The sequence below is a fragment of the Lynx rufus genome, unplaced genomic scaffold, assembly GCF_022079265.1.
Source record: "Lynx rufus isolate CCGP_SWC_20201006 ecotype Redwood Valley unplaced genomic scaffold, mLynRuf1.p SCAF_16, whole genome shotgun sequence".
Taxonomy (NCBI): Eukaryota; Metazoa; Chordata; class Mammalia; order Carnivora; family Felidae; genus Lynx; species Lynx rufus.
The window spans coordinates 44,039,429-44,064,119 of NW_025814830.1; the positions used below are offsets into that span (position 1 = coordinate 44,039,429).

Sequence of the window (24,691 nt, forward strand, 5' to 3'; positions counted from 1 at the left end):
GGGGTCTAGTTCTGGGGTTTCTATTCTATTCCATTGGTCGATGTGTCTGTTTTTGTGCTATAAAACTTTATTTACAAAAACATGTGGTGAGCTGGATTTGGCCTATGGGACATAGTTTACTGACCTCTGATCTAGTAGAATGAGTTCTAGGCTCTCTCTGACCTCTCCAAGCTTCAGTTTCGCTTTCTATGAAATAGAGACTGTAATAGAACCCATGTAGAAGGACTGCTGTAACATGTCGGTAAAATAACGTATGTAAATTACTCAGTACAGTGGCTGGCACAGAGTGGTAGATATTGGCTGCTTTTCTTCTCTTTATCATTGGGTGGGATCTCAGAATAACTGGATTCTGGATCCACCAATTTGCTTTGCAAATCTAGAAGAGTCCCTTCATATTCTCTGAGCTGAGCTAGGAGCTGGTAGTCCCTCTTTTCAGAAGGTGGGACAGGATTCCTAGAGAGAGGGTTTGAGGAACTAGAGAAAGGCAATACTCTGGCTAGGAGGGCAAAGGGAAGGATAGCTGCAGATGAATCCAAATCTGGATGCCCTGTGGCCTCCGTGTGAGGCTGCCTTGGCCTCTGCTCAGGGACCTGGCAGGGAGCCCTGGGCTCAATTTGCAAACAAACCTACTCCATTTCCTGCCAGCATGGGACTTCCTGGTGGCCAGGAATTTGGAACCTTTCACCAAGGCTGGGAAAAGGGTCCCTGAAGGAGGAGTGTCCTACTTCCAGGATTTCCCAGGATGCGGCAGAAATGTCGGAATGAAATACTCAAAGATAAGGGCTGCATTCCTTTTATTAATGGATTCATTTAAAATTTAATTCGTTCATGCCATCAAAAAAAAAAAAACAAAAAAACATTGACTAATCATTTACTTTGTGCCAGGCACTGTACTAGGCCCTGGGGATTCAATGGTTAGCAAAACATAAACAGTTCCTTTCCTCAGGAGTTTAAAGTCAAGGTAGGGAGGCAGACATTGATCAAACCACACGGTTGAACACAGAAGTGCAAAGTGAGTGTGTAACAAAAGTCCTGTAAATACCTGACATTTATGGGAAATCCATCCTGAGAGTGAATTAGGTGAAGGGAGGTAGTGAGCATGCCTGAAACTTAAATCCCACCACGCAAAGGCTAGAGGGGTTCTGTGGTGGAGAAAGTGTAAGAAGGTCAGCGGGACTGGAGCATAAAGTGGGTGGAGTGTATGGTGGGGTGACCCTGGAGAGGTAGGCATCGGCCAGGGTCCGTCTCCCAAAGTGAGGGGCACCTCCCTTCCGCCAAGGGCAGTCCCCTAGAGAAGGATACAGGTGTGACAAGTGAGTGGCCGACACCTGCAGCAGCTGCAAGGTGGGAACCCTGGCCAGGGAGGGGGTGGGGGGCACCCAAGAGTAGCTGCTGCACCCCAGATATGACCAGGTGCAACTGTGCAGTCCAGGCAGGCAGAGACAAGGCCAGCCCTTCTGGACCAGTGGCCAGCGGGGAGGACTCAGTGTTTCTCCAAGTGATCTCCACCTTCCACCAGTAGTTACACTCACACTCAGGTACTGTTCTGGACAAAAGAAACCAAATCTTCCCAAACTGCCCTTCTTAAGTGAAACCGCATGGTGGTGACATAAATGGGCAATTTTAAATTGTGTTCCCCCATTCCTGTCCCTGCCTCCTAGCAGGGTGGGACGATGATTGCATTGGTTATGGGAAGCAAAGAAACTGCATATTCCTTGTGCATCTCTCTGAGTGCTCTGTGACCCTGATACACTCATTTCTTTGTCACCCCTGCTGGAATGGAAGCAGGGATCCGTCTGTTTTGTTCAGATTTTCCCAGCTTTCATATGGACTCAGTCATTGTTGAATGAATGAATAAATGAATGAATGGCAGCAGAGTGGAAGAGGATGTTTCTGTGTATAGAATCAGGACCCTCCGGAGGCTCTAAAAATGACTCCAGGCACTGACCTGGCCAGCTCATCTCCTGGCAATCAGGTATCAGGCAGTGGGCCCATTTGGGTGGCCCTTGGGAGGGCAGCTGCTCGCCCTGCTGGGGGCTGCGGTACCGGCTGGTGGGGAGGAGCTGCCTGGCTCTCAGCCTCTCCCCTCATTCACTAATCCCCAGGCCTGGCTCTTGGCTCTTTCCCTGCCCTGCCTTCCTGATCACGTCACTGGGAATCCCCTCAGAGGCAGGCCACAGGATGGGGCTTGAGGGGGAACAGGTCTAAGCCGGAAGACGCCACAGTGGGGCACTTCCTGGAATCTTCAACTCTGGCTGTTATTGCTGATGGTCTGATACAGGAGCCAGAAGCTCAGGCCAAGCCCAGCCCAGCCAGTGCTGGAGGGTGACAAAGGAGGAGGTCCAGAAGGAAGAGAGAAAGACAGGGAGAAGGGTAGAAAAGGGAAGGGGACGCGGTTTTCCAGGAGTTGCAGAGCCAGTTAGTAAAGTCTGGGCCTCCAGGGTCACTTACTTATAGTAGATGCCAGTGGTGCCCTGCCAAGGTCCTTCTAACAATGGGACAACAGCCCCCAGCTGCTTTGAGTGTTGACCGCTAGAGCTCCAAGTTGCACCATTCTCTGGAAAATTGCTACTTGGTCCAGAGATGCTCCCCACAGCCCCATGTAGGACAACCCATAGCCAATGACTGACAGATACAGGGCATCATGGCCTGGCCCCTTGCTTCAAGATGCGAGAACCCCTGTGGTACCATTCATGCTCCAGAACTCCCTGTGGGATCTGGCTGAGGCCAGACTTCAGCTGAACCTGCACCTTCTTCCTCTGCCCCATTCATCTCCCCTGATCCTTCCAGATTTCTCCTTGGCCTGCTCCCTCAATAACTCACTTGCACAAGAATCCTTGTCTCAGGCTCTGCTTTCAGATCAGTCATAAGACATAGTGTCAGACTAAAATCTCTCTTGCCACTTGCCGGGAAGCCCAGCTCTGCAGTTTAGGACCCCAGGTTCTGATGTTATCTAGAAACATGTGTGCTTTCACATGAGGACAGGGTGACTTCCGGTATCTCCACATGGTGGTGGTTCTAACACAGCGCTGTAAGCACCACCACTTATCAGCTGTTTGAACTTGGACCTAGACTGTGGCTTCTTAGAGTTTCTATTTCTGCCCCTGAGGAATTGGGATCATAATACGGTCTTGCCGGGGGGCTGCAAGATAGGGAGAGCCAGGGGAGCCAGTGACAATGAACCTGGCTTGGAGTCACACAGACCTGCCCAGCTGTGTGACCTTGGATGTGTTGTTAACTTTTCTAGTCTCTGTTTTCTCATCCATAAGATTAGGATAATACTAGTACTGAAGGCATAGGTTCCTGAGGGGACTATTACATACATGTATAGCAGTTAATACAAATCCTGGCCCCTGAGTAAACCTAGCTGTAGAAAGTTTATATGGTACCTGCATAGACTAAGTACTCAATAGGAAGTGAGTGTTGTTTTCGTTAATGAGTATATGTCTAAATTAGTTGGTAATAATAATAATAAATAGCTTTGGTAATTTGGGAGGAGTGCTTAAAAGGTGGCCCAGAAGTGTGGCAGATGGGACCCTTGGGACCTGATGCATGGGGTGTGGACCAAGGAGGGGTAGGCAGATGGAACCCATCCTGGCTCACTTCTCAGTCAACCAGCATGAACCCCGAGGCCACTGTTCTACAGCAGCCTGCTGCCAGTGGCTTGCCTGCATGCCAGCCCATTTGTCACCCTGTCATCTCCTCCACACTTGAGAGCAAATCCCCAGGGATCATGAGCAAAGCCCGCAGAACAAAGAGCTGCTTTTTTTCTCTAGGGCTAGAGGGGAAGTAAGGATGGTGAACAGCAGAGAGTGACCAAGGGCTTGTCCTTGGTTTGATGCGAAAGGTGCAAGTTCCACCCTTCATGAGGGGCAGGGGTCAGTGAAGTGTGGCTCTCAGGTGCATCTAGCCACCTCCTGTGTCTGCATGGCCTGCAAACTAAGGATGGCCTTTCCATTTGTAAATGGTTGGGAACAGTGAGGAGAAAAATAATATTTTAATGAAAATTAAATGAAATTCACATTTCATTGTCCACAGTAGTTTTACAGAGACACAGCCTCGCTGTCTATGGCTGTTTTCATGCTACAACGGCAGAATCGAGTGATTCCAACAGAGACTCTATGGCCTGCAAAGCTGAAAATGTTTGCTCTCTGGCCCTTTCCAGAAAAAGTTTGCCACCCCCTGACTTAGAGCATCAGGCCGACCAGGAAAGGTCCAAAAGTAAGAAAAGCAGAAAGCAAGTTGATTCTCCCCTGCTGACATTTGTTTTTCCTTTGCTATTTCATCTTCCTTCAGTAACATTTCCCTTCCTGTGCTTGGTACTTTCTTAACGCCTGGCTAATGCAGAGGGGAGAATCTGATTAATAACTCACACTAAGGTGTTGGTGACTTAATGTATTGCACCTTCTTTCTCCCAGGAGATTGGATTAAAGGAATAAATCTTTGAGTGGTGGAATTTTAGGAACCGTGGACCGTGTATGTGTGTATGTGTGTACGTAAGTTCATGAGAGAGACAGAGAGGGAGAGAGAGAGACTTGTAATCACCAAGGGTGGAAACTGCAGAGTCGTGGCCCAAAGGAAATGAACAAATAGATTCTTTGGGAACGAACTACCTGGGAATGAGCAGAATGAGCTCACCTTAGTGGCTCCTGGAACCTCAGAGGACAGCTGAGAGAAGGTGCTGCCTCTTCTGATGTGAGCTCTAAACCTGGCTCCTTTGACGGCTAGAGGAGCCAGGAGGACATGGAACCTGTGAACAAGTCAGGACACTGAGGGTATCACCTGTCACCCCCAAGGCTCTGCCCAGCAATTCAACCCTCCATGGCTTGGCCAAAGGACAGGTGATAGCTGGCTCTCTGCCCTTGTTGGCCTTGACACTTGCTCTGTGGGCCTTTGGTGTGCCTTTGTCCTTCTTTTCTCCTTGCTGCCTGGATCTGAAGGTCAGTCACAGCTGGGGAGTGGGCCCTGTTCTGCGTGGCCACTGCTGCTCGGCCATCCCACAGACTGCGGCCTCAGCCCCCCGACTGCAGGCTCTCATTGGCTGGCCAGCTGCAGTGGGGCTCTGCACAGCCTGCCTCCCCTGGCGTCTGTTCTCCAAGGTGCCCTCCCTACTGGAACCAGGGTGAGCTTTCTTTCTTTTTTTTTTTTTTCTTTCTTTTTCAACATTTATTTTTATTTTTGGGACAGAGAGAGACAGAGCATGAACGGGGGAGGGGCAGAGAGAGAGGGAGACACAGAATCGGAAACAGGCTCCAGGCTCCGAGCCATCAGCCCAGAGCCTGACGCGGGGCTCGAACTCACGGACCGCGAGATCGTGACCTGGCTGAAGTCGGACGCTTAACCGACTGCGCCACCCAGGCGCCCCCATGGTGAGCTTTCTGAAATGCCAGCTGTTATGGGCTGGATTGTGCCCCCCACCAAATTCATATGCTGAAGCCGTAACCTGCCAGTGCCTTAGGCAGGACTGTGTTTGGGGATAGGCCCTTTAAAGAGGTCATTAAGGGGCGCCTGGGTGGCGCAGTCGGTTAAGCGTCCGACTTCAGCCAGGTCACGATCTCGCGGTCCGTGAGTTCGAGCCCCGCGTCGGGCTCTGGGCTGATGGCTCAGAGCCTGGAGCCTGTTTCCGATTCTGTGTCTCCCTCTCTGTCTGCCCCTCCCCCGTTCATGCTCTGTCTCTCTCTGTCCCAAAAATAAAAATAAAAAACGTTGAAAAAAAAAAAATAAAGAGGTCATTAAGTTAAAATGAGGCTGTTAGAGTGAGCCCTAGTCCAGTCTGGTGTCCCGAGAAAAGGAAATATGGGCACATGGAGAGACGCTGGTGGTGCACACACAGAATGAGAGGGTGACCACCTGCAACCCCAAGAGAGGTGTCAGGGTGAAGCCAAGCCTGCTGACACCTTGATCTTGGACTTCCAGCCTCTGGATCCTGCGGAAATAAATCCCTGTTGTTGAAGCCATGCAGCTTGGGCCAGCCCTGGAAAACATACACCAGCTAAACTCCCTATCTGAAATCCTTGACTCCAACACCTTAGGTCTGCGCTGGGTGTGACTCCTCTATGCCCGTGGCCTCATTTCCCACCACCCCTCGCTCTGCGCCTTCATCCACCCACCCCAAACTCCTTGCAGTCTCCGGAGTGTGACTCGTTCCCCAGCACCAAGCTTTTGCACATGCTGTGTCCTGTGTTGGAAAGCTCTTTCCCCAACCTGGCAATTCCCTCCCTCCCTCAAGATTCCTTCCCAGTGCACGTCCTCCTCTTCTGAATTCCCTAATGGGAATGCCAAGGAGGGCTGTGGTGGATGTTACACACTGGATCCCCCAACAACCAGTCCAGTTGCTCCTGGAGGACAAAGACTGCGCCTCACGGATCTGTGTGGCCCCAGCACTCAGCACACAGCCAGAAGCGTGGTATGTGTGGTTCCTCTTGGTGGGTGCCTTGTGTGAGGCCAGTGCTGGGCTGAGACTTCATCTGTATCATCTCATTTACCTCCCAGCTGTAAAGTGGGCATCATACATTTTCCACCTCCTAATTCTGCCATGAGCAGTATTATAATGTACCTAAAGTGCTCAGCACGATGGCATGGGCATGTGGCAGCTTCTGTCACCTGCTCCCTTCTTCAGGGACCCCCTGAACCACTTCACCTGCAGGGGGACCGGAAGTGCTCATAGCTGGTCAGGCAGAGGCTGAGACTTTACCTGATGTCACCTCCACCCCCTTACTGGTTCCTCCTGGCAGCATTTCCTTGATAAATCACTTGCCCCCAGATCTTTGTCTCACGTTCTGCTTCTGGGAGAGTCTGATGTAAGACAGAGTTGGCAAACTTGTCCTGCAAAGGGCCAGATAATAAACATTTAATAAATAGTTTAGGCTTTGTGACCCGTACAGGCTCTGTCATAACTACCCAGTTCTGCTATTGTAGCAAGAAAGCAACGCTGGACAATACATCAATGAATATGCATGGCTGTGTTCCAATAAAACTGTATTTACAGAAAGAGGAGGTGGGCCGGATTTAGTCTGGGAGACCATGGCTTGCTGACCTTTGGTCACGACAACAGCCCTAGAAGTTTGGTGCTTTGTCCCCTCATCGTTCCTATAGATGAGGAAACTGAGGTACAGAGAAGTTAAGTAGCCTGCCCAAGGTCACATGCAGGTGTGTAGCAGGGCCTGTAGACTGGTTCTGAAGCCTCTGTGCTAAAGTGGTCTTGCAACAGAGGTCTAGTAAGTGAATGGCTCCAGGTGTCTTTCAGGCAGGTGAGAAAAAGGGGCGGCAGGGGACAAAGTTCCAGTTGGCTTAACTCCCTTCCACCTCCAGTAGGAAGACTGGCAAATGTGTGCCTGGGGTGGGGTTGCAGGGATGCATCTCCCTAAAAGTTCTAGGTGATCCCCACTAAATTTTCAATCAGTTCATTTGCCCTTCCTAAAGCACTGAGTGGACTGAGCGGGACTCCTGGAATCCTTAGTGAAATCTACGTGTTGGAAAGATTTTAAAAATAGCACCAAGCCCTTTGACAAGATGAGGGCTAATTACCCTGATGCTCTGGCACCCCAGCTGATGTGCTGCCACAGTGTAGACTTGGAGCCCTCCCGGCACCCTGAATCGTGAAGTCTTTGTAGAGAAGTGAGGTGAGGCTGAATTTTCTCTCAGGCCAGGGAGCTGCTTCATTATAAGGATGGGCCAACCTGAATGGGATTCTAGCAGGGAGGCGGCAGAACCCTCTTTCCGCCCCTGTCAGGGAGTGGGGTGGGGTGAGAGGAGCCCAGGTCCACCCCACCCAGGGACTGGCCAACCCAGGAAGCACAAAAATCATTTATATTCATTGTAGTAAATTCTGCTAAACAAAAAGCAGGAAACCCACCCAACAATCCCACATCCTGGGTGAGCGATTTATCAACAGTTTGGTTTAATTCCTTCCAGTCTTTTGTCTGTGCCTATATTTATATATTATTTATTTATTACAAAAATGGGATCCTACTGTGTGTATGGCTTAGTGTCAGTGACATATTTTGACCGTCTTTCCATGCTGTTGTATACTTTTCCTTTTTTAAAATTATTTTTTAGTTTTTTTTTAATTTACATTCAAATTAGTTAGCATTTAGTGCAACAATGATTTCAGGAGTAGATTCCTTAATGCCCCTTACCCATTTAGCCCACCCCTCCACCCACAACCCCTACTTTTCTATGGTGTCTTTTGAAATGGCTACGTGTAATATACTCTTCGTGTGCATGAAACATATATACTTACCAATTCCCTATTATCAGGGAAAAGGCATCATTGCCAGTCATTGTACTGTTATAAACAAAGTAGCTAAGTCTTTGAGTCCTTGATAATCCCCTTAAATTTTTAGGTGTGGAATCACTGAAGCTTGGGGTAACCTTTGGGGAGGTTGGAATCTTATTGATCTGTTATAAGTTATCAGCAGTTTCTTGACAAGACACTCTTTTTTTTTCAATGTTTATTTATTTTTGAGAGAGAGCACACGAGTGGGGGAGGAGCAGAGAGAGGAAGACAGAGAATCCCAAGCAGGCTCTGCGCTGTCAGCACGGACAGAGCCCAATGTAAGGCTCGAATTTACAAACTGTGAGGTCATGACCTGAGCTGAAATTGAGAGTCCATCACTTAACAGACTGAGCCACTGAGGGGCCCCATTGCCAAGACATTCTAGGGGAGCGGTTAAGGGCACATATTCTACAGCTTGAGCAGCTGGGTTTGAATCCCAGCTCTGTCTAAAAAAGGTTTTGAGACCCTGGGGTGTATCGCTTAACCTCAGTTCATCTGTAATGTTGGACCAACAATAATATCCAACTCTGTCGTGCTATTGGGAAAATGATCTGAGTTCCTGCCACTGCTCTGGCAGGGTTCCCTCCTGCTTTTGCCCTTGGTCCTGCCCCCCAACCCCACAGAGGGAACATTTGCACTCTGCACTTACTGTCCTTTCAGTAAGATACATTCTTTCTCCGGATTGCCGCATGGTTCACTTCCTCACTTCCCTCTGATCTTAACTGAGATGACCCCCTTTTTGACCATCATTCTCTGTCACTTCCCTGGGTTCTATTCTTCTTAAACCACCATGACCTCCTGATGTATAACGCATCTATTTCCCCCTGCCCCGAGAATAGAGGTTCCTTGAGGGCAGAGAGTTTGTTATTTTTGTTCATGGCTATGCCCCCAAGTTCTAAATTATATTGCCTATCACATAGAAGGTGCTTGAACATAATTTTTGGCTTGGATGGATTTTTCACGTGAAGCACTGAGCATGGGGCCAAGCCCAGGCTGGTGCACAATAAATTGTTATTCACCTACTAGAAGAGCTGAATGGAATGGCTGGGAGGTTGAAATGGTGTTTTCTGCCAGCAGCCGTGGCACTGAGGGGACAAGAGGTGGGAGGTGGGAGGGATGTCCTATTGGACAGCTCCTCTAGATCTCGGTTGAATGGGGGTTGAGGCTGATGGGCACTGGGGAGGTGTGGCCACACCTCTAAGCTCCCTTCTCAGGGACATTGCCCTTCCTGCCCCAAATACAGGGCCTCATCTCAATAATCTCTCCATCTTTCCTGGGGCTGTTTGATTTTTTTAAAGTTTATTTACCTATTTTGAGAGAGAGAGAGAGCGAGTGGGGGGGGGGCAGAGAGAGAGAGAGAATCGCAAGCAGGCTCCGTGCTGTCAGCTCGAACTTGCAAACCCATGAGATCATGATCTGAGTGGAGACCCAAGAGTTGGATGCTTATAACCAACTGAGCCACCCAGAAGCCCTGGGCTGTTAGATTTTGAAGGGGAGCCAGGCACTGGAAACCCTTCCTTGTCCTGAGCTCACTGTCTTCTTAGGTTGCATTTCCTCTCTCATTTACTCTCATTTTCTGCTGCAACAGCCTAGAATTGCTTGGAATGCTCTGCCCCACAGGCCTTTTCATATGCTGTTCTCTCTGCAGGGAGTGGCTTTCCATCCACTCCCCTACTGCATCCCACTAACTCTTGCCCATCCTTCAAAGGCTCAGCTCAGCTTTCACCTGAGAAGTGCCCATGACCCCTCACCCCAGTCTGGTGCCTTCACAGCCCCCACGTTGTTTTTCTCATACTGTGTTGTAATTCCCTGTTTTCTCACTGGCCTCCCGACTAAATGGCCCAGGTGAACACAGGGACTCCACAACACTCACCGTTTATCCTCAGTGCCTTGCCTGACACAGAGAAGGCGCTCGATATTGTTGAGTGAATGAATTAATAATGATGAAATAGGCACACTGTAGGTGTCGGGGTTGGGGGGACATCTTCTGTGTGGGACACCTGCTCACAGTCGTGTGGTGAATTGTGCCAGGGGCCTGGAGTCCCGGGGTCTGTCTCGGGCCAGGCACTTCCACGGTTTTTTTGGAGAAAGCATCCTTATGTGTCTGGGGAAGTGACATTCTCTGCTTGGTGTCCCAGTCCTGTCAGATTCAAATGCTTCAGCCAGTTTCTATAAATGTGAACATTTCAATTGGGCAGCAGCTGCCATGGTAACTGGCTGAATCTTAGAACTTGGGGACTGGGAACAGACCAGAGACCAGGTAGCTTTCAGAAGGCTCTTTTTTGTGTGCTGGTGTGTGGAAGCTCACCAGTGAGAACTGACTCTGCCCAGGTGCCCCTCAATGCCGACACTCAGTGCTTCCTTCTGTCTGGGAAAGGATCTTCAGGGGCTTCACTGGCCATATTTGTAGTATCTTCAGCTTATCCTCTTGGATCCTAGGTTGTTGGAGCTCAGAGGAGGAAGACTGAGATTTTTCTTGGTACACTGAGGTGATAAGACTGGGGAAGGACATAGTAAAGCAGGGAGAGGAAGGTCACTCTCACCTTTGCTATTCTGTTCCAGTCAGACTTGCAAGTAACAATCCAGGCTCATGGGCACCTCCTCCTCCTCCTGGAACTTTCTCAAGTGGTAGGACAATGTTTTTGAAACATTAGCTAATATTTTTCCCCCATAGCATTTTTTCTTCCCTTTCAGACTGTACTGTGGTCAGTGTTTTTGCAACACATACAGCTGTACATATGCATACAGCTGTTCAGGTTGTGCACTGTGTAAATCCATCCAGACTGTGTGCATGATGCTCCCTGAATTGTGCAGTGTGGTAGCCCTGAGAAGGGAGCTAACAAAAGAAAAGGGAGATGCTTCAGGGATTTTGCATTCAAAACCCTTAGCCTTGGGGGAATGAAATGAACTCTAAGTATAGATAAAAGGATGAGAGAATGTTGCATAACCAAGAACAAGGTTTTCTTCAGCCCCAGTCTAAATAAAGAAAGATTCCTTCAAGTATCAGGGGAGAAGAGAGGTCCTGGCTCATTGAGAAGAAGACCCTGAACTCTGTACCCTGGGCCAAGTCCAGGTCAGGGCAGCGGGTGTGGCAAAAAACCTTGTCAGTTTGCTGAATCCAAGACTCACAGAGACTTGTGCCCCATTTCCCAGGTGGGGCTCCAGAAAAGAAAAGGCTGCGTGGTAGGTAGATCTGGGCAGGCAGGGCCTCCAAGGGTGAAGAGCAGTGGGATGATTTCAGTGTCTAGGGCACAGCATCAGATCCAGCCAGAGAGCTGCTGAACATGAGTGATCCCATGGCCAGGATGGGCCATGACTGAGCAGCCTACTGTGTTGATCAACGGTCAGGGTGGACAGGTGGTGGCTGAATCACGAGGCCCCAATGGACAGGGATTGCAAGGATCACATCCCCCTCTTCCCCCACTCCTCAATGGTCCTGGGAACCTAGATGTAATGGGATTAGGGGGTCCTCAGTTTGGCCCAGACTTAGTGTCTGTTTTCTAGTGGGATGAGAGGTGAGAATAGAGATTAAGTGGCATTAAAGATAGATAAGGTAATGTTTCTTGCAGTCAGTCCTGAGTCTTGGATGCAAGATTTATTCCCACAACACATTGCTCTGAGATTCTCAGAAAGGAGCCTGACTCTCCATCATGGTTTACATAGTGGTTATCCACCAGTCCTGCTTCTTAGCCTCACCTGGGGAGCTTGTGAAAACACACGGATGTGCCCTTAGACCTAGAGAATCACAATATCTCAGGGGGGGCTGGCCCGTGTACTCCATTGGCTAGATCAGTGCCTAAAAAGTAGCCAGTGAGACCCTTTCTTAGCTGGATTTTCTGGGTGCTTGGGAGAAGCGTCTTCCTTTTTTTCTTGGTTATTTATAAAAATGAGCAATTTCCCTCTCTGTGATTCCAAACACTTAGAAATTTTTCAAACAGATCTTAAAAGAATAGCAGTGTTAGTCAGTAAAAAACAATCCATGATTACTGTTTAAAGAGGGAGGCTTTGTCACTTATAAATTCATTCTTTAGTGATAACAGATAAAATAATAATCATAAAATTAGGTAGCTAAAGGAAGAGAGGGAACAGGTGGAGGGGACAAGGACCAAAACTGAACTTGGCAGGATGTACATAGGCTGTAGATTTGACATTGGAACAGTGTAAATGTTTTTTGTGATTACAAAACAAAGTTAACTCAAAAATGGAAATAACAGTCTTTGAACAAGGAAAGAAACACAAAACATGTGAACCTAATTGTGTTTCTGGTTGGAGGTACACAAAGAAAAATTATTTCATACAACTTTATTTCATATAACATTATTTTAACTGTACACACTTAGTAGAATATATCCTAAGGGCAAAAGAAATGAAAAATAGATCTTAAAGTGTTTTCACCAAAATTATAATTAGAAATAATATTGATATCATTATTCAAAACTATTTCACACACACATAGTAAAATAAACCAAATAAGTAATGATGTTATTAGAAACTAGGATTTTCAACATGAGAGGAAGAGATGCAAACATAAAATTAAGGGCTTCAGGAAAACTTCTGTAATTTAAATTTTGAATTCCAAATATCATTTTAAATGTAAGATACACTTTCTTTTTGGAAACACACACACACACATTTGTATTTCCTATATCTGTGTACCCTGAAAGCCTTGACCAGTGACCACCCACTCAATAGCAGTGAAAAGCTCAGGGCCCAGTTCAAGGTATCCAAACCATTCCCCACTAGAAGGGGGGATAGTTCATCAAAAGGCAGTGAATAGGGGCATTTGGGTGCCTCAGTCGTTTAAGTGTCCAACTTTGACTCAGGTGATGATCTCATGGCTTGTGAGTTCGAGCCCCGGGTTGGGCTCTGTGCAGACAGCTCAGAGCCTGGAGCTTGCTTCAGATTCTGTGTGTCCCTCTCTCTCTCTCTTTCTCTCTCTGCCCCTCCCTCACTTGTATTCTGTCTCTGTCTCTCAAAAATAAATAAATATCTTTAAAATTTTTTTAAAAAGGCACTGTATAGAACCTGTTTAGATCCTGATTTGAACAGAATAACTGTAAAGAAACATTTATAAAATGATCAAGAAGACGGTTAGGAAATACCTGATGGAACTAAGGAATTATGATAATTGTATTTTGGCTCTGTTTTTAAGAAGAGGTCTTACCTTTTTAAGATATGTACTGAAGTTTTCACAGATGACAGCTCTTGGTTTTGCTTCAAAATAATCCAGTAGGAATAGGGGAGAAAGCAGGTGGAGGTTAGAAGAAAAAAGATGGGGCATGTGTTGGTCATTGGTGACATGGGGGTTTGTTCTTTTCTCTGTACTTTTGTATATGTTTGAAAAATCTCCATTAAAAATTTTTTTCGGTGGGGGGGGCTGCCTGGGTGGCTCAGTTGGTTAAGCGTCCGACTTTGGTTCAGGTCATGATCTTGCAGTTTGTGAGTTCGAGCCCCGTGTCGGGCTCTGTGCTGACAGCTCAGAGCCTGGAGCCTGCTTCCGATTCTGTGTCTCCTCCTCTCTCCCCCTCCCCTCCTCATGCTCTGTCTCTCTCTGTCTCTCAATAATAAATAAACATTAAAAAAATTAAATTTTTTTTTTAAATAAGAGGAAAAGAAAGCGCAGGAGGAGGAGAAGGAAGAGTAGGGGGCATCCCACAGATGTCCCAAGTTAAAGGAATCTTAGGTTGTCCTCAAAGAGAGAAAGAAGCCTAGGTCTCTAGGGAGCATGGCCACTTCTCTCTGCCCTAAAGGTCCCAGTGCCTACTGGGCAGAGAGACACATGATCGGTGACCTAGACAGTGATTTGGAAATCACAGCAGTGAATTGGATAATCCATTTAGAGGCAGCTGGCTGAGCTGGCCTGGTGGAAGAGCAGCCGGGAGCCTGGCACAGGTAGAGGGAACTGGGGAACCAGGAGCCATGGGGCCCTGGGCTTGTAAAGGGAACAAATCCTACTTCTTCTTCTTCTCATTTTTAAAAAATTTTTAGATGTTTATTTTTGAGAGAGAGAGAGAGCGAGCAGGAGAGGGGCAGAGAGAGAGGGAGACACATAATACAAAGCAGGCACTAGGCCCTGATGCAGGGCTTGAACTCACAGACCAGGAGATCATGACCTGACCCAAAGTCAGAAGCTTAACGGTCTGAGCCACCCAGAAGCTTAACCCAGAAGTGATTCCCGACAAGGGAATACTGGAAAGGTATCAACTGAGTCAGGCTCTGGAGGCACTTGTATGATACCACAAAGTATTTTAATAATGCTAATGCTTTTTTTTTCAGATTACGAAAATAACGTGGTCTTAATAAGATATGCTATTAAGTATTACAAGAAACCATAATGTGTAAAAGGAGTCGGATATGAAAGAATACAGACTATATTATTTCTTTTATGTAAAACTCAAAGAGCAGAATTAATGATTAGGTGGTGATTTTAAGGAAACAGAAGGATGTGAACAAGACAGTGGGGAGAATGGTTATCTTTAGGGGGATGGAAGGAGCTAGGATCAGAAGAGACACAGGTGGTGCTTCTGGGGTCTGATATTGGTGGTGGTTATGTGGGTGTTTGTCTTCCAGTTTACGAAGCTGCAAATTTATGTTTTATGCATGTCCCTCTAAACGTGTTATGTTTCACAATGTAAATATAGAAACAGTACACTTTGCCTGTAGAAAAATAGGAAAATGGGAAAAAGTACAAAATAGAAAAAGTCACCAATGATCACTCTACCTAGAAGTTGACATTGTGGTGTGAATCACTTTAGAAGGAATGGGAGGTTGATAGTTAAGATGTATGCTTTGAAATTAAACTGACCCGGCAAGGTTTAGATGTTGGCCTTGCCACATGCTAGATGTGAGAACCTGGACAAGTGACAGAAATTCTCAACTGCAGAGTAAGGGATCATAACAGTACCTGCTCAGGAGGGTTGTCACGGGGATTGAATTAAATAATTCATGAAGAAACCCAGAACTTTCAGTGTTAGTTATTTTAGTTCATTCCAATTTTTTAAAAAGCATATGTATATCTAGTTTATATATATTATGGAATATGTATATTCCATATTCCATATTCCTGTATATGGAAGCCCACACCATCTCCTTAGTGGAACCTTAGTCAGCGTTTACCTATAAGGGCGATGAACAGGTCCCCAAATTGCCTTCTGCTGATTTGAAAGCCACTGGAAATAAATCTCATGTTAGAACTTAGGGTGGGGACAATCTACCCAGATGCTAGGGCCTTGAACAGAATCTTAAACAGTACAAGCTAGAATGAGTCCTCACCATGGAAAAGCTGAAAAAGATTGCAGCCTCAAACATAGAAGAGACTTTTTCTCATGTAGAAAAAATCCATTCATGTCTTTTGCCCGTTTCTTCACTGGATTATTTGTTTTTTGGGTGTTGAGTTTGATAAGTTCTTTATAGATTTGGGGTACTAACCCTTTATCTGATATGGCATTTGCAAATATCTTCTCCTATTCTGTCGGTTGCCTTTTAGTTTTGCTGATTGTTTCCTTCTCTGTGCAGAAGATTTTTATTTTGATGAAGTCCCAATAGTTCATTTTTGTTTCCCATTTTGTTTCCCTTGCCTCTGGAGACGTGTTGAGTAAGAAGTTGCTGCGGCCAAGATCAAAGAGGTTTTTGCCTGCTTTCTCCTCTAGGATTTTGATGGCTTCCTGTCTTACATTGAGGTCTTTCATCCATTTTGAGTTTATTTTTGTGTATGGCGTAAGAAAGTGGTCCAGGTTCATTCTTCTGCATGTCGCTGTTCAGTTTTCCCAGCACCACTTGCTGAAGAGACTGTACTTTTTCTATTGGATATTCTTTCCTGCTTTGTCAAAGATTAGTTGGTCATATGTTTGTGGGTCCATTTCTGGGTTCTCTGTTCTGCTCCATTGATCTGAGTGTCTGATTTTGTGCCATCATGTAGAAAAAATCCAGAGGTGGGTGGCCTGTGCCTTGTCATGGAGGCTCCACAGTTTCATGAGGCCAGCTCTCATCTCTCTGCTTTTCACCTCCAGGGCACAGCCATCCATAAGTCACCACAAGGTCTAAAATGACTGCCAGTGCACTAGCCATTAGATATCCAGGCCAGACTATAGGGTCCGGTAATAAAGGGAGATAAAAGGGGGGCATGTCTTCCTTTAAAAAGAGTTTTTCCGGGGCGCCTGGGTGGCGCAGTCGGTTAAGCGTCCGACTTCAGCCAGGTCACGATCTCGCGGTCCGTGAGTTCGAGCCCCGCGTCGGGCTCTGGGCTGATGGCTCAGAGCCTGGAGCCTGTTTCTGATTCTGTGTCTCCCTCTCTCTCTGCCCCTCCCCCGTTCATGCTCTGTCTCTCTCTGTCCCAAAATAAATAAAAACGTTGAAAAAAAAATTAAAAAAAAAAATAAAAAGAGTTTTTCCATGAGTCCCATACAACATTTCCATTTACATCTCATTGGTTAGAACTTGGTCACCTGGCCATACCTAAACTCAAGGGAGTCTGGGAAATATTGCTGCCTGAATATAACTGGCATCCTGTTATAAAGAAGGAAGGAGAGAATGGTTTGTTGGGAGAAGCACCAAGCAGCCTCTGCCTCTGCTAGAAGACTCTGCCAACAGGCAGTGTTACCTGAATGGCTCTTACCTGTAAGGAGAGTGGGCACAGAACAAGTATTTCTGGGGGTAACAGTGGGCTGAGGTGGGGCGCATTAATGTCACAATCACATAGAAATGCCCTGGGGTCCTAGAAAGTCGCCTGTCCTGCACAGCAGTGGTTCCCTCGGGCCTCCTACATCTTCTTTGTCTCGTGTGTCCTTCTTTTGACCCCTTTTTGAAGGACATCCTCCTGAACCCCAACTCTGAGGTGCACTGGCGTGATTCCCAGAAACATTTAGAGTTTGCTCGTTGTTTGTGTTTTAGTACCCTATACGCTTCAAAGTCTTTTATACACACAGCTCTGCTTTATTTTCACCAAAGCCCGGTTTGCTAGTAATAGGGGGTGTTTATGGGTCTTGCCATATGTCAAGGAAATGCTGAGCACTTTTATACGCTTCATTCTCACAATGACCCAAGGGGCCAGAACTGCTGGAAGCCCATTTTTCACATGAAGAAATGGAGGCTCTGAGAGGTGAACTGACTTGTCTGAGACCACAGAGGATATAATTGGAGTTTGAATCTGGTTGTGTCTAATTCTGAAGGCCCTGCTCCTTAACTATAAGGCTAGGGTAGCTCTTATTCTTGTTTGAGAGTTGAGCAAAAGAAACCCAGAGAGGGTTAAAGTGGCTTGTGAAAGGTTATAAACCAAGTGGGTGGTGATGCCAACATCAGGACCCAAGCTCCCAGCCCTCTCACCATTGAGCTACATGGTCCCATTGCCCAGGACCTCTGAGCACTGCCCAGGTCAAATGGACTGATGTGGCCCAGAATTACACCTAGGATCCCTGCCCCTCCCCCTTGCTTCCAACAGAGGCAAATCAAGGCCAAAGGGGGATTTGTGAGGTGTCTGGGAGAGGCAGCAGACACAGCAGGAGGGAGCAATAAGGATCTTTTGAATTGTGAGCTGAACCTCTTTGATCTAAAAATCAATAGGAGTAAATTGGTTAGATCCACCAAAGCCTTTCCCTGCCATGCCCTGCGTGAGGTAGTTCTTGAACTTGCTGTGGTCTCCAGTCCTCCAGCACTGTGATTCCCTCAGGATGGCCCCTGCTGCTTCCCCTGTGGAAAAGCAGGCATCAGATGGCTCTATCCTGCCAACCTGTGCTGTGACTTCCACATCTCTTCCCCACCACGTGGCAGGCATTGTCCCAGAGTCTTAGCTGTAGGACGAAGGCCTGGATTTAAGAGATCTTTATAGAAAATACCAATAGACCCTAGCAAAGCTTCCTGGAGATCCCACAGGGAGCACCTTGGGGCTATTTCAAGACTTCCCAGCTTGTTCAAGGGCTGAACACTGTGGCCAGCCAGGCATTTGGGATGCATGGGCCACTGCGTTGTCCTGTTAATCCCTCTGAACAGTTTCAGAAGCAGCCAGGATCAGCACACCCAAAGCTGGAAGGGAATGCTATGGTTATCTTGTCTACTTCTGGATCTCCAGGCCAAACTGTGGCCAGCCAGACCTCCTGGGAATATTTTCCAGTTGGAAATAATTCAGCAGATGGTCTTGTAACCTGCTTCAGCGCCTGACATATCCTAGGCACTCAATGAATAAACACTGAATGGATGAATACAGGAATAAATGGCCCCTGTAACTAATGACTTTTGAACGTGGAAGGTCTGTGAGGAGTGCTGAGGACTCATGTTTAGTCATTAGCTGTACAGGACTCAAGAGGAGTGTGAGCCCAAGAAACCAGCATCTTAGTGTGTACCTGGAACTTTCCTCACTGAGCAGTGACCTGTTACTTGATCCCTTGCCTCAACACAGGCAGGTTTCTTAGACTGGTGACTATAACATAGTGAAGATCATGAACTTCAACATCCAACAGATTTGGGTTCAAATCCAGCGTTTGTCACCTGTTAGATACATGACCTCAGGCAAATCACTTCATCTTTTTGAGATTCACTCTTCTCATCAGTAGAACAGGGCAATAGTTGTACCTAACTCTTGGACTATTTATAGGATCTCCCTAGACAATGTTCTCAAAGAGTGCCTGGCACCTAGTAAGATGGTAAAAAACTAGTAATGGTTACCGTGACATCACTACCATGGTAGGTCTCTGGGTCACTCTTTTGCCCACCCTCACCCCTAACCCAGCCAGGTTCTCCTGGCTTCAGTATAGACCTTACCCTGCTCCATTTTTCCAAGGCCAGAAGTTTTCTAGGGGAACTTCACTAAGAAAAGAAGTGTTGATTAACCCTTTTAGTGTCTAAAAATAAAAAATTAAGCAAATAAATGTTTGCCTACCAAAGAATTGGTTTGGCTGGCTTTGCTTATCTGATGTACAGCTCTAGAATGCTTCTCTTTCATCATATTTGTCTGAGGATGCTTAAAAATAACATTATTCATGGAGGGCTTGTTTATGTATTTATCACATGCCTACTAGCATCCTGGCACCAGGGATACAGTGTTGGATCAGACAGACAATAAACATTTAAACATTTGGAACATCAGATGGGTGTTGGTGCCCCACAGCCAAGACCACCGAGGGTAGACCTGTAGTTGACCAAAACTGGTTTATTGGCTGTTGGCAGTGAGGGAGAATGTATACCAGAGGACCATGGGGTTTCTCAGGAAGATGTGAGAAAGGACTGATTATAGGACTTGGGGTTGTGTTGGGTATTTTGGAAGAGAATTCCAGGAGGTGGGGCTTTGATCCGGATTGGATGCCGTAAAGAAATAGGGATAACTCTGCATTAGTTTCCTGTCGCTGCTGTAACGGAGCACCATAAACTAAACTTAACACAACAAAAATTTATGCTTATAGTTTTGGAGATCAGGTTTCTAGGTTTGAAATCATTCACATTGGGTTAAAAGTCAAGGTGTCTGCAGGGATGGTTCCTTGTGGAGGCTTCAGGGGAGAATCTGTCTTCCTGCCTTTCCCAGCTTCCAGAGGCTGCCTGCACTCCTCCAGCTTCACTGCAGCGTTACCACGTCTCCTCCGCCTCCCTCCTGTTGGCACCATTGTAATTGTATTGGATCCACCTGGATAATTCAAGATCGCCTTCCCAACTAAAAATCTTCACCCTAATCACATCTACAAATTCCCTTTTGCCATATAAAGTGACATTTTCACAAGTTCTTGGGACTAGGATGTGAACATCTTTGGGAGGCAATATTCAGTCTACCACAGTATTTTAATAATTCTCATCTAGAAGGGAAGAGGGATGGGGCAAGGCCAACTATGTAACTGGTAAAGCCACAGTAATCACTTACATTAGCCAGAATATGGAGACGTTTGGTCACTTTTGCGTTTTGGACAATGTTCATATTTTTTGGTTTGTTTGAATGTGATTAGGGAGTAGTCTTGTTTTTGTCTTGATCCATCATGGACACAGATTGGCTTTGTCTGATGTTGTTCCTTAAAAATTTTCGTGTTCAATAGGAAAACACCATGGCCCACCCAATGGCAAGTTCTTGGCTGTTAGGGCTGCTTTTCTCTTTCTCCTGGTGATGAATTCTGTGAAGAAAAGTAAGACAGTTTTGGGGGTTGGGGTGGGGATAAGGTGTAGTGTGGCAAGGTGTGCTTTCATTTTATAGGTCTCTTCAGGGAAGGCCTCACTGATGAAGTTGACATTTGAGCAGAAACCAGAAGGATATGAAGGAGGAGGTTGCGTGGGCAGAGGAAAGTGTGTGGTAGGCAGAGGGATTAGCAACTGAAAGACCCTGAGATGGGAATGTGCTTTGATGTTGGGTGTGGCCTGTGGAAAAGAGAATAAAGTCAATGGTGACTCCATGAGTTTTGGCCTGAACAACTGGAAGAATGAAGTTTCCATTTATTAAGATGAGAAATACTGTATTTTATTGTGGGAGAGATTTAATTTTTTAATAAACTTTTTATGCTAGAATAGTTTAGATACACAGAAAAATTGTGAAGATAATACAGAGTCCCCATACACCCCACATCCAGCCTCCCCTATTCTTAACATATGTTAGTATACATTTGTCACAGTTAACGAACCGATATTGATACGTTATTGTTAATGAAAGTCCATTCATCATTATTCAGACTTCCTTAGTTGTTACCTAATGTTCTTTTTCTGTTCTGGGATCCCTTCCAGGTTACCATATTACATTAATTGTCATGTCTCCTCAGGCTCCTCTTGGCTGTGACAGTTTTTCAGACTTTCCTTGGTTTTGATGAACTTGACAGTGTTGAAGAGTGAAGGTCAGATATTTTGTAGAATATCTCTCCATTAGGATGTGTCTGTTTTTTCCCCTTCTCACAATTAGGGTTATGGTTTTTTGCTTTTCTTTTTTTCTTTTTCTTTTTCTTTTTTTGGAGGCAGACCTCAGAAATAGAGTACTCTTCTCATCATATCATATGAAATGACTTACCATGTTGATGTTGAACTTGATAGTCTGGATAAGATAGTGTTTTTAAAAATTTCTTTGAAGTTACTCTTTTACCCTCTTTCCCTGCTGTACTCTTTTGAAAGGAAGTCATTTTGCACAGCCTACATTTAGGGCATGTTGTGCTCCATCCACCTCCTTGAGGGCAGAATCTCTATAGAAATTATTTGAAATTCTTCTATATTTAGCTAGTCTCCTCCATTTACTTATTATTTATTCAATCATTTGTATCTGTATGGACTCATGGATCTTTATTTTACACTTTGGGCTATAATCCAGTGCTACTTTATTTTGTTGCTTAAGTCGTTCCAAATTTGGCCCCTGGGAATTCTTTTATTTCGCTCCTATGTTTGTTTGTTTGTTTTTTTGACATATCCCCATCATTATTATTGTTTTTTCTTTGAGCATTTCATTACCTCCTAGCACTACAGCATGCTCCAGGCTTGTCTTGTGTATTTTTTTGCCCTAGTTCCAGAATCAGCTAATCTCCAAGGAGCCCTGGTTCCTTTTATTGCAGAATGGTACTACCAACATCTAGGAGACACGTGCTTGCTGCTACTGGAATGTTGTTGCTTCTAGTCCAGGGGCTCAATTTCAGTAATACTAGGTTCAAGCCTCTCACTGGACATTCAAGTAGAGACGTATACCCAAATGGCAGTTTTATATAGCGGCCTGGAGTTCTGGGAAGGGTGTTGACTGGAGGAGATGCACATTCAAGAGTCATCATAATGGAAGTGGTAATAAAGTTATAAGGCTGGATGAGACTTCCTTGTAAGCAAAAAACAGCTAACAATGGAGAAATGAGGAGTGAGCAAAGGTGAGGACTAGCCAGTGAGAGAGAGGAAGTAGCATTCACAAGTCAAATGAAGAAATGTTTTCAAGAAAGGATGGGGATCAGTTATGTCAAGTGTTGATGAAATGGTCGAGTGAAATGAGAACTGAGAATTCATCAGGGGATTTAGCCATGTAATCCTAACCAGGGCTCTTATTAGGGAAGTGGTGGCAATAAAAATCTGACAGCCCCAGAAGAGAATGGGAAGAGGGGCGCTTGCGTGGCTCAGTTGGTTGAGTGTCCGACCTCGGCTGGGGTCATGATCTTGCATTCTGTGAGTTTGAGCCCCGCATCTGTGCTCTCAGCTCAGAGCCTGAAGCCTGCTTCAGATTCTGTGTGTGCCTCTTTCTCTGCCCCTCCCCCGCTCATGCTCTGTCTCTCTCTCTCTCTCTCTCTCTCTCTCTGTCAAAAATAAATAAAAATTTAAGAAAATTAAAAAAAAGAGAGAGAATGGGAAGAGAGGACCCAGACACATTGTGTTTGGGTAGCTTTTTTTTTTTATGCCTATTCACTTTTGAGAGACAGACAGAGAGAGATCGCGAGCAGGGGAGTGGCAGAGGGAGAGAGAGACACAGAATCTGAAGCAGGCTCTAGGCTCTGGACTGTCAGCACAGAGCCAGATGCAGGGCTCGAACCCACGAACCATGAGATTGTGACCTGAGCTGAAGTTGGACACTTACCTGACTGAGCTACCCATGTGCCCCTGTTTGGATAGCTTTTTAAAGATTTGCTCTGAAGGGAGCAAAGAAATGGGGCAGTAGCAGAAGAGGGATATGTATGAAGAGAAGAATTTTTAATTTATCAGTAAAAAAATTAGGAGCAATTACAGTATGTTTTATGCTTATGGAAATAATCCAGTGGAAAAGAAAAAAACCCTGATGATTCAGTAAAGAGGGTACAATAACTAGAATTATATATTAACATCTTACTGTTTGCTAAATGCTATACTTGAATTACCTTTTTAAATACTCACAAAAACCTTACAAGGTAAACATCATCTTCCTTTTAAATATTAGGAAACTGAGGACCAGGGAGGTCAAGCAACTTAGCTAAAGTCAAACCTAGTGAGTGGGAAATCCAAGACTCAAATCCAAGTTCTTCTGATACCAAAGTCCATGGTCTTAGCCAATGTACCTAAAAAAGAAATCTTTGGGGAATTCTCTCTTTTCTTTCCTTCATTTACCTCTATCCTCTTCAGAGAAATAGTTTTTCAAGTAATGGGTAGAGTGTGGGCTGATAACTCTTTGTGTGGTTGGACAATGGAGCCACAATACTTCTCATAAACCATATTAACAAGGCAATAGTCTCTGATGGCTTTGAGGTGCTCCACATGTTTCTCTTCTCAAATGAGGTCCAAGCTTTCCATCCATCCATCCATCCATCCATCCATCCATCCATCCATCTATCCATCCATCCACCCACTCACCTACCCATCCATCCCAGAAATATACTGGTATTCTGAATATGTTAGATGCTAGGGACACAATAGAAAATAAAATGGACACAGTGAATGCCTGCCCTCATGAAACTTACCACCTCCTTTCTGAGTACCTTTGGACAGAGAAAGCCAATTCTATGATGGGCAGTGAGTGTGACCTTCTACTGTCCTACTCATATACCTATACCTACTCAGGTAGGTAATATAAGGAAGGCAAAGGAGTTGGGTGTAGTACAATAGAGATAAGTGGAGACTCTGGTTAGCTGGAAAGTTCAGGGCCCACATAAGGGGGACAACCAGTCCTGAATTTCAGCTGAATGTGGTCCTGAGGCCCAGTGTTGTTAGATATTTGTATTTTGTCAAAGGAAGGTGGTTATTTACATTTTTATGAGAGAGTTCCCAATTTTAAGATATGAGCAATTCGTTCTAATAAATATTCCCTTGTGTTTCCCCAGGCAAACACACTCCCTGCCTCCCCCCCCCCCCCCACCGCCATACAAGTCTGATTCAATCTGTGGGCTGTTGGTTTGCAATTTTTGCTTTATAACAACCAAGTATATTACATAACAGTGGCACTCCCCATTTAATAGATACTATTTCATCTTTGCTACTGTTTTATCTTTTTAAAAATTCAAGATTGGCACTCTAGCCCTACAACTATCACCCCTTAGGAATAATTTCTCTGAAATATGCCTTCTGACTAGCAAGATTAGTGAGGTGTACCTAGGGGATGCATCCATAAACATGCACTTAGCTATATGGGCATTATGCTTTAATTTTATTAAAAAAATTTTTTTAATGTATATTTATTTTTAAGAGAGAGAGACAGAGACAGAGACAGAGACAGAGCATGAGTGGGGGAGGGACAGAGAGAGACAGAGACACAAAATCCAAAGCTGGCTCCAGACTCTGAGCTGTTAGCACAGAGCCCAACGCAGGGCTAGAACCCGTGAACCGTGAGATCATGACCTGAGCCAAAATCAGATGCTCAACCAACTGAGCCACGCAGATGCCTAGTGTCATTATGATTTTAAAAGCCACCTTATTTAAGGTGGTTTAAGGAATACACTTTGTCTTTTAGACCCCACTTTGATATGAGTTATAAGAGCAGAGGGACAGGGCAATACAACTCAGAATCTATAACTGGGACACAGACAGCCTTTCCTG

The 24,691-nt window shown here is 45.6% G+C and overlaps 1 pseudogene; it reads right to left on the reverse strand.

Moving 5' to 3' along the window:
• Positions 1-6,714: 6,714 nt before the first annotated feature.
• Positions 6,715-24,691, reverse strand: part of LOC124510766 (peptidyl-prolyl cis-trans isomerase A-like) — a 57,686-nt pseudogene continuing 39,709 nt past the window's right edge.